Below are 16001 nucleotides of genomic sequence, written 5' to 3'. Positions count from 1 at the left end.
ATTTCAATAGGTCTTAAGCATTGCAGTTTACTGTGGATTGAACCTTTCATTCAGGCAATTCTGCCAATAGTCTGACTAAGACAAAGTGCTGATAGCCAACATTCCAAACATATACAAAACTATTGCATTTAAAGCTAGACCTGCAGAAGGTAACTTCTTATTTTGTTCACTGTTCTACAGCTGTAATACATTTTAGCTATTAAAAAAAACATTTTAATAAGCAGAAAACATAACCACAGCTGGAGCAGAGAAGATAATTCAAAATATTTTTTTAAATATTTTTTATTAAATTTTCCATTTTAACAATCCAATCAAATCACATTAAGTACTCCAGATTATACAAATACATATCATATAATCCAAATATTCTGCCAAATTATAAATTTCTGTTGGGGCTTCCCATGCTTCAAGTTCAGTGGGGCTCTAATCATCTTATGTTTTACTGCCGATAATTCAAAATAAATTGCAACACTTCTTCTTGTGATTCCAAGTCAAAATAGGTTAAGCCAACGAGCACTAATATGATGTCCTCTAGATGTTGCTGGGCTCCAACTTCCATCAGTGCCAGCCAACACTGCCAATGGCCAAGGATTATGGGAGCTGTAGTACATTAACATCTGGAGGGTACCACATTGACTATCCCTGAACTAAGCTACACAGCCTGCATGCATAGGGTTTCTAGGCACTCTCCCAACCAGGCACTGACCAGACCCAAGACTGCTTAGCTTCAGCATATGGGTGTGTTATGTGCCATCAGACCTTTCATTGCTAGACTAGTTCTAATAGTCGTGGTAGCAGGAGATGGGAGGGCTGTACAGTTAACCAATCATAGCATGGGAGGCAGAGAGATTTGCTGTGGAACTGGTTAAAGTTCCATTCTGCTCCATTGGCCACTGTGAGAACAGGATGCTGGACTAGATGGGCCATTGACCTGAACCAGCAAGTTCTTCTTATGTTTCTCTTAAGATGCACAGTGATCAAAGCTGGTTAACCTGAGGCAGGAAATCTTACGGGTGCTTCTTCCCCTTCAGGCAATAAAAGTATGATTATCATAGATCAGCTAACAATTTTGAATGTTTAATGACATCCAGAACCAAGTGCCTGATGGGGCCATATCACTCTGCCTAACGGTAGGGCCAGGACTGCCGCTTGTCCACAGGTGTTAAGTTGGAGGCTAGAACCAAGACCAATGGTTATCCCGCAACTCAGAGTATGCCTTGAGATATCAGTCTCTCTCTTTGCTCTGCTCACCACTTCCTTTAACATCCAAGCTATTTCAGCATGGCAGCTCCTTGAAGCACTCCAGTGGTGGAGCTTCATGCTCTGGCACCGGGGGCAGAGAGCAGGCGGGGGCGTGGCTGGTGTGCGGCCTGGGGGGGGGATGTGGTACACATCCTGGGGGTGTTGTGCACCGCCCGCGGGGGCATGGTGCCCAGTGCATGGGGGGGGCAGCCACAATGCATCAGATCATGGTGCTGGGGGCCGTGCGCTCCCCCCACCCCCTCTTCCTCCGCCAGTGTTTGACCAATACAATGCTACAGTAATTTGTAGTTGCCATAAGTTGTTTTACTACTTGTATTCTCATTTCAGAGCCAGCAGCCAATCTTGAACTTCCGTAGCAACAGAAATGTGGTGTTCCCTCTTCAGGAATTTTTACTGGGTCTTTGCAAGATGTACTCTAAATGCTTCTCACCGCCCAAGCTTCTCTTTACTTTTATCTGTCCTCCATCCCACCCCACATATGTTCCAAATGGTAAATTACTTTGAGAGATGGATGAGTAGGACACAATTTCCTCTAAGAGATTCATGCAATTTCAAAATGTCAACTGTTTCATGGTCTAGAATGAATTAACATAGCAGAAAGGTGGAGGGAAACCAACATGCCACCTCTTTTCTTTGTAGAATGGTGGTGCTTTTTCTGTTTCACCAGAAAGTGATTACCAACACAGTCAAGGTTTCCAAAGGAATAGATCTTTATGCAGAATACAAATTACATAGAATGTCTAGGATCTCCACCCTAATGCAAAATCCCATGATATGCCAGCTCAGGTTTTTGGTGGAAGCACAAAATCTTCTTGATCTGCTTGGTGCTGAAAGGGATACAAGAGACCAAGTTCCATGATCATCACTGGACCTCACCCTTGATCATTCTCTAAAATGAATACATCAGCTACCTTCATTTGCTTTCTTTCTTCTCCCCATAATTTCTGTCACATCTTTAAGCATCCTTTTATTCTAATAAATAATATTATTCATTATAAAACAGTCCATCATTATGTATGTTTACTTAGCCAATGGAGTTTACTTCCTAAACCAAGAGGCTCTAAACCACTGAGCCTCTTGGGCTTGCCGATCGAAAGGTCGGCAGTTCGAATCCCCTCAACTAAGTGAGCTCCTGTTGCTCTGTCCCAGCTCCTGCCAACCTACAGCAGTTTGAAAGCACACCAGTGCAAGAAGATAAATAGGTACTGCTGTGGCAGGCTCTGGTTTCTGTCATGGTGTTCCGTTGTGCCAGAAGCAGTTTAGTCATAACCCAGACTGGCCACATAACCCGGAAAGCTGTCTGTGGACAAACACCAGCTTCCTTGGCCAGAAAGCGAGATGAGTGCCACAACCCCATAGTCACCTTTGACTGGACTTAACTGTCCAGGGGTCCTTTACCTTTACCTTTACCTTTACCTTTACCTTTACCTTTACCTTTACCTTTAACCTTTACCTTTACCTTTACCTTTACTTACTTCCTAGCAACTGTGTTTATTATTAGTTGTAAGCACTCAACTAATAATACTACTGTTTCTATTAAAAAGTGGATTACCTTGTTATATGGTACTTAAAGCATCTAAATTCAACCATCTTCAAGACTCAGGTATTGAGCCTGCTGAACCATTGGCCTTGAGTCAGCAGAGATGTTTTTTGTTTAACAAATTTTTAATATAAATGACAATAGCAGATGACACCCTGTCTTCTGATATAAATAATGGGGCTGATGACAAGGAAGGACTTGGGGATGTGGGACTCCTGAATTGTTTACTGGCATCCAATTTGTACAGCAGGGATGAGAAACTGGATCTGACCAGCAGGCCAGATCCTGGTTTCTCCCTACCCCTCTGTCACTGGAATATTTGTTCCTCACTGTGACATCAAATGGCCAATTTTTCTTTGTAGCATGATGAGACATGCTACAAAAGAAAATCCAGGTCAAGCTAGGCTTATCAGCCAGCATGTGTATGGAGTGATGTGCTGGCTCTTTTCTCTCTGCACCTAATGTTCATTCTTTAGTTTTTATACAGAACTTTCAGGCATCTAGCTTGTCCTTCAAGGTAAGTCCACTCTGCCCGTGATTCTAACAATATGAATAATAGGCATGGCTATGCTTATCTTCTAAATAAGCAAGAGTGAAGTCCATCCAATTGCAAGTTTACTTGGAAGTAAACCCCTCTGTGCTGAATGCAGCTTACTTACTCCTCCAGGTCAGTGTGCATAGGATTGCATTCTAATGGGGCAATCCTAACTGGGGTCAGATGGGGGCACAGAATTCTTTGGTTCTCAGCCACTTCTCCAGCCCTGCTGACTTCTGCAGACTAGAATGGAGGAGGACGTTTCTGCACATATTTTGCTGCATCAGCTCCAGGAACACTGTCAAAGGTAGCATGTGCTCCATTGTGATTTTTTAGAAGGCACAGCACCACCACCAGTAGAGGGAAACCTCTATCAAATCTTAACTCCCTTTCCCCAGCAGTGTAGGTTGGTGGTTAGGATTGCTATAGCCATCAATAGCATTTTTAAACAACATAGCATTCTTCACTTGGCAAATGAGAGATTGTAATACATAACATTTATTTAAATTGATCTAGTTTGTTTCATCAGTTTAGTGTTGGGTTTTAAAACCAATCCTTAATTGTCCAACAATTCAGTGGATATCTACTCATACATGGGTGTCTTTATTTATTTGTAGGAGTGTTTTGAATTGTTTTAATAAGGTAGGCAATTGCCCTTTCAGTGAGTCCTCTGTGTACTGTGTTCATAAGCAATAAGCACATAAAATCAGCATAAGTTTGAGTTTGGTTTTATTATGCCACTTTTCAGTGCTTTCTTTCTGGGGGAACTCAGGGGTACACATACCCCTAAACATTTTGTGAATCTTTGTACTTTTGTCCATTTACTGCCCCTAGCCAGACTGCCACCTGTCTGCCTTGCTTACAATCTGTCCAGAGGGGGGCACTGTCTCTCAGCATCCTCCTCCTTAGTCTCAGCCTTGCCCTTATACTACTCAGCAAGGAAGAGGAGGAGGCTGAGGGCAAAACTAGAATGAATTGCCTCTGCCTATCATTGGCTCTGGCTCCACCTACCATTGGTTTTCCGAGCCAAACCCAATGAGCAGAGCCACCACTGAACTAGAACACATTAAGACTGTGTACCAGAAAGAAAAAGAAGGAAGGAAGGACAGGTTAATTGTAGGCTTTAAAAAATTGAGTAAAAAGAGTGTGAGAGGCCAATTCTGCTTGGACCTTGGATATTGCTTCTGAATGATACAGGTGGACCTTATATTATTTCCACCTGGGTCAAAAGTTCTGTGAAAATCTAGTGCCTGAATGCTTTACAGACTTCAGTCTCATTTCAGTTTTACATATCTTCTGGCTGGTTTGTTGTTGCTGTTGCTGTCATCATCATTGTATACTGTTATGAGCCACATAATATCCTACTTAGTGCTTGTCCACCAGAATAAATGCTGATTAATGACAGGTAAGGATGCAGACCAAGCCTATCTTCCAGGATGGTATGGTAGGCGATTTGTGTTCTACTTGATAGACACGGACAGGAGAACTTTAGAAATTGATAACTGTGAATCAAGGGGCCAATAGTGCAGAGAGTTGCTGGGTCCAAACACAGATTGGATTCTGCAAGCTTAATGTCTTAACGACAACCAACCAAAGAAACCTTCTATGGAATAGCCATCTTGGAGAGGCAGAAACAGAGAAACAGGAGGCAAAGGAGCTGTTTAACTATTCCTCATCCTTTGTTCCAAACTCTCTCCCATTGCAGGCATCATATGTGCATTTTGCAATCACACATGTACACTTGAGATCAGTGTGATCCTAGTTATGGGATTAATTTAACAGTTTTGGACTAATAAGACAAATCACCCCACAGATGTATGGTGATGAGGTGAACCTTGGACTGGTCCATTTTGAGTGACTCTAAAAGTGTGTCAGGAGAGATCAGAATGGTGAGTGAATGTGGTAACATCAGGCTCCACCTTGACCAACTCCCCTTGCAACTGTAGGCTGCAGTACCTTCTGAGAGATACTGCTGCCTTTCTCAGCAGTGGTGGGAGGCAAAGAAATTTAGGTGAAGAAATGGTCTTGACCATGCATCCCTTCATTTTCCCTGTTTGGCTCTGTCCGTTCTACAGGCACCAGGTGGATTCCATGAAAGCTTAGTTGTGGAAAGGCAGAGTACAAATTTAAATAAATAAATGCAATTAAACATTAGGTCTACCTATATATCCACATGACCCGGAAGCTATACTCCGGCTCCCTCGGCCAATAAAGCAAGATGAGGGCTGCAACCCCAGAGTCGGGCACGACTGGACCTAATGGTCAGGGGTCCCTTTACCTTTACCTACCTATATACACACTATTTATTGATATTCCTAGTATCCATTGCATCCAGTTTCAGAGGCTTATTTCTGAGTAAGTAAGGATCAGATGGCATCAAGGTTAATTCAGCAAAGAGGCCATGACAAAACAGTTGCCTGGTAGAACAACACATTTATTGCTAAATCAGTCTAGAACAGCAGCATAACTAACCACCATAGTTTGGGCACAACACACCCTGTGGTTCGACAGTTAAAGCTCCCCAGTATAGGTTGCAATTGTATGAGACCAGATGGGCTTGAGACTCACTTTTCTTGAAAGTGGCCTTTTGAAAGCAATTTGGGATAGAACACAGAGTGAAATCTGCCATTCAAAGGGAAGAAGCAAACGTGAAAATGGAAATAATGGATGGTTCCTGGCATAAAGTGATGGGGAGTTGTGTTGGTCTATTTGGAAAAACATCAAACTCTTTATTAGGACCAATCAAAATATTACACGGTTATGAGCAAGCTTTCAAGTTCTCCGGGGATGTAGAGAGAAAGAAAATGGAGGGTGTGTGTTGCGAATGTCCCACCGTTTGAAGGTTGTTACAAATGGAGTGTAGGAGGAGTTGGGCAAAACTAATTAGATAAGCCTCTCCTAGGTGCTTCTTTGTTGCTGTGCTACCCAGATAAAGAAGCAATCCTGGCTACTCCCACAATTGTTTGAATATATACAATCTAGCAATTGCTCTGTTTCCAGCAGCAAGCAGAACTCATGGGTCCCTCTCTCGTGGCTTTTAGTTCCTACTCACTGAATCTATCTAATGCAAAGTTTTACTTCTTTGCAACTTGTAAGCTAGTCTCAAGTCTGTGCTGATTCGTAGTTGATGGATTTGTTATTTATTTATTTAATGGCATGCCTTACAGCATATAAAATAGGCGTCATATAGATATAATAATAATATGCTGCTGAAGAGCTGGACATGCTTGGGTCTCAGTTGTTCACTCCTGGGGATTTCAAATTTCTTAAGAGTACTTCCCCAACACAGAGAAGCTGAAATGTGATGCAAGCAATATGCCCTTGAGGGGAAAAGTCTTCAAGAGAAGAGTCTGGAAATGGAATGTTTTGAAAGGCTTTGCATTGGATGTTTGAGAGCTCATAAAAGTCAGGCAGAAAATAACAACCCAATTTCCCTCACAGAAAGAATGCAGAAAGTTATTGGACTTTGCTCATTCACACACTTTGATAGTCCTTGGATTGGATGAGAGGTGATGTGTGGTTCTAATCAGGTCCAATAATCTGGAAATACACAAGATACACATTGTCTACAATGGAGATAAATGAGATGTTGCATTAACATACATTTATTGCTACTGTATTAAGAGAGAGGGCATTTTTAAAGGCAGTCAAGAAAAAAGCTGTGCTTGAAATGAAGAACCCATGTTGTATGCAGTAGAATAAATAACTTTCCAAAATAGCAGACTATAGCAATGGCAATGAATGCAGAATCTGATGATGAAGTATTCTGGTAGTTGTAGCCCTAGTAATATTTTTCTCTTCGGAGGTATCCAGCAACAGATCAAAAGGATAACACCAAATATATAATAGTGTGCCATAAAATAGCGCCTTTTAGTGATTGCTAATGAAGTAACTAAAAGAAGTAGAACATTGACTCTGATCTTAAACACTTTGTCTGGGAATAAGCTACATTGACATAAATGAGATTTCTTTTCATCTAATTTGTTTACAGCATTAGACCCGCGACAGTTACTGTATTCTGCTCTGTAGCAATATATAAATTATATATGCAGTACAAAGTAATAAGAAGGACAGTCTCCTACTATTCTTTCAGTCATTAAAAAAAGCCCCTTCAGTTTGTTCTGTGGTAGTAGAAATCCATTTATCCATGGCTGTGGCTCTCCCCCAACCCCTAACCCCCATTTTTTGCCCATTAAAAAAAATCCCCAGGGAGAAATGATGGTGAACTGAAGTGTGTAAACAAATTCAAAAATGCAGCCGATGACTTAGAGTACCTTCCTCCTCCGCTCCACTTAACTTGTTAAGGAAACAGCGTTTCACGTGACCCTTCGTTTGTTAAGTGTCGTCATTCCAAGTGAGGTGCGCGCAGCTCTCCCTGTCCCATCCCCGGGCTCTTTGCACCAAAACAACTCCAGCATTCTAGAATGCGGCAACATCTCATGACGTCACTACCCCAGACTTTTTAATCAGCACCAGGACAGCTGCCAGCCTCTGCGTCTCTATCGGCCTTTCAGCTTCTAACAGGGCAGGACTGTGAATGTTTAGTTTTCCGTCTTTGCGCCTGGCAGTTAGTTCTCTTCCAAGTTGCCAGATGCCACGTTTATTCAGCGACGTCCTTGCCTCTTCTAGGCAGCAGAGTGCGCCATCGCCTAGTTAAGTCCTTTGCACGCTGTCAACCAAAATTAGTTAAGCTGGAGTGCAAAGCGAAAGAAAACTGCTACTCCCGTAGGGCAGTATGGCTTCGTTTTAGCAGCTCAAGGGCAAGACTGTCTCTCTCAAGCAGTTCCGAGAGGCTTTCCTCCTTATTAAGAAAGGCACAATCAGAGTGCTTCCGATTGCACAGGGGCCCCTAAGGTAAATCTCCCTCCTCGCCTCCCACTGGGACATCTTGATTGAGGTGGATTGGGGGGTTATACCCAGAGAGGGGAGAGGATGGATGGATGAGAGAGCAGCAGTTGACTCCTACGTTGGAAGCTGCGAGGAAGGTGCTGAATGTTAAACATAACAATGTCAAAATAAAGGGTCTTTAATCTGACAGCAGTCCCGGATTTTAAAAAATGGTTTTAAATGGGTTTAAGGTCACTAGCTCAGATGATGTCAACACCCTTCTTTTCTAACCAGCGGTTCATTGGGAAAACTCGGGCTCCCCCTTCCCCTGACAAAAATTAGGCAAACTGATAAGGGGTGGCATTGACCAAAAGTTCCTTGTTGGACAGTGAAGAGATGTTTCGGTATGGTATAGTGCAGTACTAAATAAAAGAAAGAGGTGAGTTCAAACTAACATCACTTTGCCACTCACAAGTGGTAGAAATCAGCTTGCGACTGAAAATCACAATTCGGGGGGTGGTGACTATCTGAAGTCTGCTCAATGCCTTGGTCATTGTAGGGAGGAGCACCCTTTTAAATAATCTCTGTATGACTTCTCTTTCCTTTCCACTCTTTACTAAAAAATGTTATGGCTCTTTCTATCATTTTAACCTTGTCAAATACTCGTCAGTTGTGTGCATCACAATTCGAGCACTGTTGTTTAGGATATGGAAAGGTGGGGTGGGGGAAGAGACGATTATACATTTCCAAAATGCATTGCTCAACGAATCTGAAATGCAAGGAAATCTCCGATACAATGGGAAGGAAATAAGGCGGGGTTCGTTTTTCGACTAGCTGAGTGTTTACAACATTAAGGGAGGTGACTGAAGACGCGATGGAGAATTCTCTCTCTCTCTCTCTCTCTCTCTCTCTCTCTCTCTCTCTCTCTCTGCGTGTGTGTGTGATAAAAATGCAATGTCTAAGCGGAGATCTGCCCCTCAGATGGATTGTTAATTTAGATTTGTTACTCCAAACTAACTAACTTCAAACAAACTTACTGAAAACCAGACTTCTTTATTTAAAATAATTACTACTACTTCTAATGCAAAAGGCAAATTTCCTCTGTGTGATCTGCAGTTTCTTTACTCCAGCGTTGTTTTAGAGAAGTGGAGGGACTGCTCCGAAGTAAATGGATCACGGATCATTGGGAGTTAAATCCTACTGAATCCATAGGCCTATTTTGAAAGGAGATGGTTTTGGATTTTGCAGCAGAAGCCCATCGCAATTCTTTCACGGGCAAACATCTGGGACAGAACTGCCATGGGTGTGTTTAGGATTTACTCCTGAGGAAGTGCGTGGGGGATTAGCAGGTTGGCAGCAGATAGATGCAGCGAGAGCGAAAAGGATGCCTGACTAAAATGGCTGTTTTCGCAAGATAGGCCCCACTCGCCTTTTCTTTCTGTGAGATTTTTCTCTTTTCCTGTACCAACCAGCCTCCAGCTGTGCTTGCAGAATCGGGATTTTCTAGTGTTCCGGTTCAGATACCAAGCGGGTAATCCGCTTTCCCGTATTTTAATCCAGATTAAAGAACAGCGTGTCCTAGAGGCACCTGGCCTTCCATTACCTGATAGCTGTTTCGCTGTTGCTGCAGCCTCGCTCAGGCCCCACTCTGGGGCAGTAATTCGAAAACCGAGGCTTTGCACCAAAAGCTACAGTACCGATTCCAGTCCAAAAAAGAGGAAATAGACGTGAATTGAAGGGGTCTATTTACCAACCGGCAATTTACTCTTATCAACGCGGTATGCTACCATTTATATTGTCCTGCCAAGTGGTGGTGAAAATCTGAGTACACCTGGTCCGAAATCCTCCCTTACCCTGGTGGCATAGGACCCGCTTATCAAGTGGTTTCATGGACGTAATTTTTTTCTCCTATTAACTCATAATTAGGCGTATTTGAGAGTTAACAGCCACACTTAGATTAAATGTCTGTCCATAACTAGCCTGCTATGTACATACCACTCATTTTCAGGAAAGAGGTGGTATCCTTCTTTGAATATATTGGTAGCGGCACAAGACTTTCACCCCTTCCTTTGTATAAGGAAACTACATTTATTTAATAAATTTTGAAAACATTCTAGATATCCGAATAATCTTAAGAAATCTTGAAAGTCACTCCCCCCCCCCACATATATATCCATGATGGATATATCATTAAGTTCATTAGGATGTGAATTTCAGCCTACTGTTTTGTGGTATTGAATACTAGATCGTGAAACCGAGTGCTACTGTCGAGTGTACCTAAATCTACGGAGAGCATTCCTGCCACTGTTTCGTTAATAAATACAGTCAGCTACAGTCAGCGTTACCGGCAAAATTGACTTCAGCACCGTGGACAGCGGTCAGGTTCTGCCCGTTTCCAGTATGCAGACAGTGATGGTTTGCCTCCCTTTGTTCACCCGCGGTTTTAGGCCCAGGCTAAACAAAGGCAGCCATAAAAATGGATGCTCAAGGGCCACATCACCCACCCACTCTAGCATCGCTCTCTTTACCGAAATGCTCTGCAGATACTGTATATTACACCACTTTCGCGGGGGGGGGGGGAGGCAACCACGATATCTTAGCTTTCACCCCGCAGACAGAAACATAGGGATTCTCCAGCTTTACGCCATCTTCAGCTCACCACCATCTCGTGGAGAACAATACTGAGAAACCGAAGTGTCTCCCCGCAGGAACTTCTCTAACTTGACGCAGATTACACGAGATGAGTGTATAATCAACAAACATAGCGATGCCATCATATTATCAAATGAATTTATTTTTTATCCGTCGCCTTTACATGATTTAGGCAAGAAGCTCTGGAAAAAACAACAACTGTGAACCTACCTGTGATGGGAAAGAGACATCCCGCTGCACCTTTAATGATAAGGCAAGGGGTCTAGAGGAAATAGGGCGCCCCACACCACACAGATAGGACTAGCGCCATAGATGGGAGTAGAAGAATTTGCATTGGCTCGGGGCTTTTCTAACCCTGTCTGTGGGGGAGTCAAACCAGCTCTTCCACGGTGTCTTCAAGCTCCGCTCTTGGCATTCACCGCGTGCCTTAATTGTATGACATTAAATCAAGGTCCGCTGTGAACACGGAGAGGCAAAGCCTCGGATTTGTCACGTTCTCTCTGCAAACAAAATGGCAAGCGACCTTTAAGATGAAAGAAGGCAAAGCAACCCCCGCCCTCATCTTCAGCGCACCTCCCCCCACCCCCGCACCCCGCTTTATGCTCCGGGCCTGGCTTTAAATTCGAGGCCGCTTCCTTAGCCCATCTGCCAGTTCCACCAGGCAAGAGTCTGCTTAAAGATTGCCTCCGACGCCACCTAGTTAAGCTGCTCTAATGTAGCGAGCTCGTTTTCCCCCTCTTTAATTTCTTAAGACCACAGAATGACACGGCTTTGCGCTGATTGCTCCTGAAGAGGAGAGGATTTCGCCTGCCCTCCCCTCTCCAATCACACGAGCCATTCCTGCGCACCAGGGACATTTAAGCATCTCCATCCTTTCTCTGTTAAAGGAGGGTTCTGGATATCTACCCTATATAAACATATATTAGTCGTGTAGCGCGATGTGCGCCAATGAGAGAGGCAGGATGCGTGTCGACTTGCTTTGTAAAGCGGAAAACATTAACTCGAGAGCACCTGCCCATTCCCGGGAGAGTTGGGACAGCCCATCTGGTTTGGCTACAGGGACTGTGCCGTAGGAAGTGGAAGAGGAAAGAGGAGGAGGAAGAGGAGGAGGAAGAGCGAGACAACTCAACAACAGAAACACGGCTACGGTTAGGACTTGGCAGCGTTTCAACGGGCGTCAAATCCGCAGTGGCTCTGAACTCTGGAGGACTTCTGCAAGGACGCTGGAACAGGCCATCAGTGATCAAAGAAACCAGCCCGAAACCTGGACAGATCGACCTGCCCACTGGCGCCTCTGAAGTTTCGCCTGAATGCCTTTCGCTCAACTGCTGCGACGCTCTACTCAGATCCCAGTGGAAATGGGTGGTTAAAGGACGTGGCTCTCTTCTCCCAAGTCTTCCGTGGCTGGTGGCATCGGATTCCGGAGCAAGCGGGCGGAGGGCAGGTCGCGCCCCGGAGGCCTTCTGCGTCATACCCCCCCGGTGTCCTAGGAAAGAGAAGCGAAGGCGAAGAGGTTAAGGGGGGGAGGAACCGACGCCTGAACTTTACGGCTGTCCGACGGCCGAAAATGACAAAGGCAGCTGAGGTAGGGGGGAGGTTGTGGGGGATTTAAATAAGCAGGAGGGCAAAGCAAGAGGAGGAAGGGAGGGTCTGCCCCGTCTGAGGAGGAGAGAGGCTGGAGTTCCCTCCTAGCCAAGCAGCAGGAGCAATCCGGATACAATCCGGATCCATTCGGAACGCAAGCAGCACAGTTCCCACTGCTACTAGGACCGCGGGATCGGCCCCAATGACAGCCAGCTACAAAGGACGCTGCCGGAGCTCTGCCTCGGACCCAAGCGGCGTTAACCCTTTACTTTCTCCCCGTGCAAAACAAAACAAAACAAAACAAGCAAACAAAAACCCAAACAAAATCAAAACCGAGGGAGGCATCAATCCACCATGTGGGAATCGCAACAAAGCAATGTATTAAGGCGCGCGCGCGCGCAGGCACACGAAAAAGGTTACCCTTCCCCCCAGTTACACACAACGCCCCCCCCCCTTACTCAAGAAACAGAGGAAAATCCATCGATCGCCTTCAAACCTTCAGCGAGCCTGATCTCTCCGAGTGTCGCGGAAAGGCAGCCGGCGACCTCCTTTCTTTTTTTTCTGTTTATTTTTTTCTGGGGGGAACTTGGTTCGGAGCGGTCCGGTGTGCGTGTGCGCGCCCCTCGCTCGCTGCTCCAGAATTAGGGATTAATGGCTCTCCAGCCAAACAAATAAGGCATCTGCCTCCCGTACAAGAGGATTACACGGGGCTGCTGACGTCACCAGGCAGGCAGATGTTGGCTCCCAAAGTCCTGATCATCTCCCCGTGTCCTTGAAAGCAGCCCCTGCGCTCAGCCAGCAGCGAGTTCGAGCCCCAGCCGGAGCTCCAGCCCCCGCCCCCGGCTGCCTGGGGGTCTGCTGGGACCAAAAGCCCGACTTAAGTCCCCGCGAAGAGCATCTCCCGCTTCGCCCTTCTTCACGGTCCACCTTTTCCCCGGGCTGAAAGCCTCTCTGACGCCGCCTCAGCTTCGACCTCGCTTCGCTATGACAGCCCCATCCGGCGCCCAATCTCTGCCCAAAGGAGAGGCTGGACCTCCCCTCGCGGCCTCCATCCGGCCCGGAGGACAAGAGGACACCCTGCTTTCCACAGAGCACAGATCCTGCCCACCCCCTCACCCGCAGCCCTGCTCCGGTTGCCACAGAGTGTCCTCATTTACCAGCAACAGAAGGCTGTCTCGAGCTCCCAGCCTCTCTTGCCCCCACCCCTTCCATGAAATGAGAACAGATTTGCTTTAAATACTCCAGGCGCAGGAGAGAGGAGGCGGGGGGAGGGGCAGGGAGGGTTGATCGCAGCTAAGCCTGCATTATATAAAATCCAGAGTCCTTCCTCATCGCAACGAGGAGAAGGGGGGGGGGAGCGGCGGGGGGAGGGGGAAGAGAAGAAGAGTTTTGCCCAGTAATTAATGCAACTGCTGTAGATTCTCTAGATTACTGCGGAAGGATTATAGGACGTTCTTCTCCTCTGTGTACCAGCAAGCTGGTGGAACAAACTTGGAATTGGGTGAATCCATACATGCAGGCACACGCATCTCAGCAGACAAGTCGAGGTTTTTTTTGTTTTGTTTTTGTTTTGTTTTCATTCTTTGGCAAAATGAGAACCCAGAGCACCCAAACATCAGCATTTAGCCACATATTGTTTTAGCATCCATGGTGTGTCTCACAATTCCCAACACTTCTTAGCGAGGATGATACAGAAGTACGAGGTGTAATAATAAAATCAGAGACCTCACCCCTAAGGTCATTTGGTTGTCAGGCAGCCGGCTGACTTCCCAAGAGCTGACACGCACGCAGTAGTTAAGGTGGTACAGGGCTGTCTGTCTGTAACCGCCCACAGAGGAAGGACCGATGCTGAGGGCGAGCGCCTCGGAGGCGCGATCCACAAACCTCTCGCTCCGTAGACTTGCGTGACACTGCGCCAGAGTCAATGCGGGCGGCCTGGTGGATGGTCAACACCCAAGTAAATCCTCCAAAGTTCTGGGCCAAGTTCCTTCAACTGCTTATTCCAGAGGAGGTCAGAGCTGCAGCCCTCCTTTCGCAAATCAAACCCCCCCCCCCAAAAAAAAGCGGGGGTGGGAGGCGAAACCATCTATTTGCTTTCAGGAATCCAGGAAAGAACAGCAGTGTCCTTTGTGGCTGCGGTGCTGACACAGTCAAGATAAGAAGTCGCTCTGCTGCTGAGAGATGGAAATGGCAGCCTGTCTCTTTTGCCTCTCTTGAAGGCCTTGCACCCTTAGCTCGTGTGACAAATAGCCAGAGAGAGAGAAAGACTTGGATGGAAACTTCGGGGTTTGGTGTCGTCTCTTTGTGCGGGTTTTAGAAGGCCCGAGAAGGCTTTAAAAGGCTTGAGAAGGCTTTAAAAGCCTGATTTGAACCGAAGAGTAACGCTTTTTGCCTTCAAGCCACGACTGTTGCTTTGCTTTCCTCTAAAGTCGATGACTCATCAGCTCAGTCTCTCCGAATCAAACAATGGTTTCAATCACTCCAGTCCGACAACTAGGCAAAACTCGACCTTCGTGTCCCTTGTGTCATGAGAAGAGCAGATCGCCAATACAGAAGGCGGGGGGAGGGGAGCGAGGCTGCCTTTCGTCTTGCGCTCTATAGATCGTTCCTGTGTTATCTTTGTCTGTCAGTGTGGCATTTAATTTTTCCAATCGGGGAAGTTGGCCGCTGATAAAATCAATTTAATTTATACCAGTGTCACTCAGCTTATGGAAGAACTGAACTGCATCTTTTCTTTTGTCTTAGAATTCGAAAGGATACAGAAACACACACACACACAAGCGCTTTCTTTGGCTGGTGACAAAAAAAAATGTGTGTGGTTTTGTAACTGCTTAAGAATGGTCTTTGACGGCTTAGTCTGCAGTGGGGCATGGCAGAGGTGCTTCTGCACGGTTTGACACATTATACAACTGTATGAGATGGGATGGGGGGGGACGAAGACACGCAGCACAGACGTTCAAGAATGGCAGTTGCACCAAATGCCTGCTTGGAATGATGGCCTCCAGGACGATAATATTGATATTATTATTCCATCGAGATAATCCTACTTTAATATCCGTTCGCTGTCCATGGTTTTGATCTCTTTGAGGAGCGACAGAAAGGGGTCCATTTTAACGCATGCACGTCGCTTTGCTTTCCACAGTTTCGATTTATTTATTTTTTGTTTTGTTTTAGCAGGCTGTCATAAGGCGAATTTTTGTTTAATGCTACATTTCTCCCTGATAAATTCTTGTTTTCTTAACAATAACATTGACATTAAAAGGAAAGGTTTTATATAATAAATACTGTCTTAGCCAACAGAAAGTGAATACTTTTTAAAAAAGTTATCATGAGCGTTCCTGTTGTTTTAGTAAAGCTGTAGATTACAGTACGGATTTCAGCAGGATGTAGGGAGTGTAGAGACAGAGACGCACAGAGATTCATTGGTTGGTCAACGGAAACCACTTTTCTGCTTCTTGGCTATACGAAACACTGGTGTACCAATGTCTAACAATTATACACGACTTCGATACGAATATAAATAGAATAAGTAAAAAAAGGCAGTAACAGAACTGAAAAGAATTATCGATTCTGGAGAAGTGGAGCCTTTAAAAAAAATAT

This window comes from Podarcis filfolensis, assembly GCF_964270895.1.
Source record: "Podarcis filfolensis genome assembly, chromosome: 7".
NCBI classification, from domain to species: Eukaryota; Metazoa; Chordata; class Lepidosauria; order Squamata; family Lacertidae; genus Podarcis; species Podarcis filfolensis.
The sequence above is the reverse complement of the archived record's forward strand: the minus strand, read 5'-3'. Positions refer to the sequence as shown.